This window comes from Eimeria mitis, genomic scaffold, assembly GCF_000499745.2.
Source record: "Eimeria mitis Houghton genomic scaffold, Emh_scaff3073, whole genome shotgun sequence".
Lineage (NCBI taxonomy): Eukaryota > Apicomplexa > Conoidasida > Eucoccidiorida > Eimeriidae > Eimeria > Eimeria mitis.
Genome location: NW_013571420.1, coordinates 2,417 through 3,833, shown reverse-complemented (window position 1 = coordinate 3,833; position 1,417 = coordinate 2,417).

Genomic DNA, 1,417 nt, shown 5'->3' with positions numbered 1-1,417 from the left:
AAAAAAAAAAAAAAAAAAAAATTGAATTTAAATAAAAAAATATTAATTAAATAAAAAATGCAAATTCTTCTGAAAAATTATAAAAAAAAACGCCTGAAATACACAAAACAAAACACACAATTCAATAAAGATGAACGCTACGACAGAGAGGCAGAGATGAAACATGGCGAAGGGAAAGCTGCAAGAAATGAGCCTTTCTCATGAACATATTGATGTTTTTTGTGTTTTTTTTGTTTTGTTTTGTTTAAAAAACACAAAAAAACAAATTAAATCAACAAATTGTAAATTAATTCGTGAAATAACGAGAGGTTTCCACCGGAAGATGAAGGGAAACGGAAAGAAGAGAAACGCTAAGAAACACCACTTTTTTGCAGTCTTCTTGTGGACAAGTTGGTTTAAATAACAATTATATTTCTCACCTCAATTAAAAATACTGAAAAAAAACAAATTTATACAAATTTATCGCAAAAAAAAGAAAACATGAATAGCAACAACCAGCAGCCAATCGATTGCAAGAACGCCCGGCGGTGGTTTCGGGTGTATAGGCAGCTCGGGTGTATAGGCAGCTCGGGTGTATGCCGAGGTGTGAGCAGGTCGTTGATTTTTAATGAATAAATAAAAGGAAAAACCTTTTTTATTTCTTTTTTATTGCTTTTATCATAATTTTTTCAGCCCCAAAGCCCCACGGGCCCCGCGGCAGCTGCATGCATCCATGCAGGTTGTTTTCTTTTGCATCGATTTTGTTTTTTTTTTACAAAATTTAGTGGAAATTGAATTTAAATACATTTGCCAGTTTGCAAATGGATTTATTGCGTTCATGAGGAGCTTTCGGGTGTATGCTGAGCTCTGCTTCTCTTGACTTTCGCTTTTATTTTTTCTCTATTATATCATTAGTTTATATAGTCATCCTTTGGCATGTATATATGCCAATAAATATATATATATATTATATATTTATATATATAATATTTATATAGTTATGGAGTCATATATATACACCTGCAAATGCAGAGAAATATAAACAGAAATGCATGCATTCAGTTTAAGCTGCCTCATGCATACACCTGCTGGATGGTGTACATACACCCCAGCAACAGGCCGTAACACAATTTGCATTTTTTAATTCTCTTTCTTTCTCTGCTGAGATGAGGTAAACAAACAAATACAGAAAATATTTAACTAGAATACATAAACAATATATAATGCATTTGATTGTATACGAAGTTTTTTTAGAGTGTACAGACAGCTTCATGTTGTATAGTAAAATAAAAAAACAAAACACAGTGATATTCTAGTGTTTAGTGTTTAGGGTTTAGGGTTTAGGGTTTAGGGTTTGTTTTTAGGGTTCGAGGGGTATGAGGAGAAAGAAATAGAGAGAAAGACAACAACCAAGTCAGAAGCATAAACATATATACAT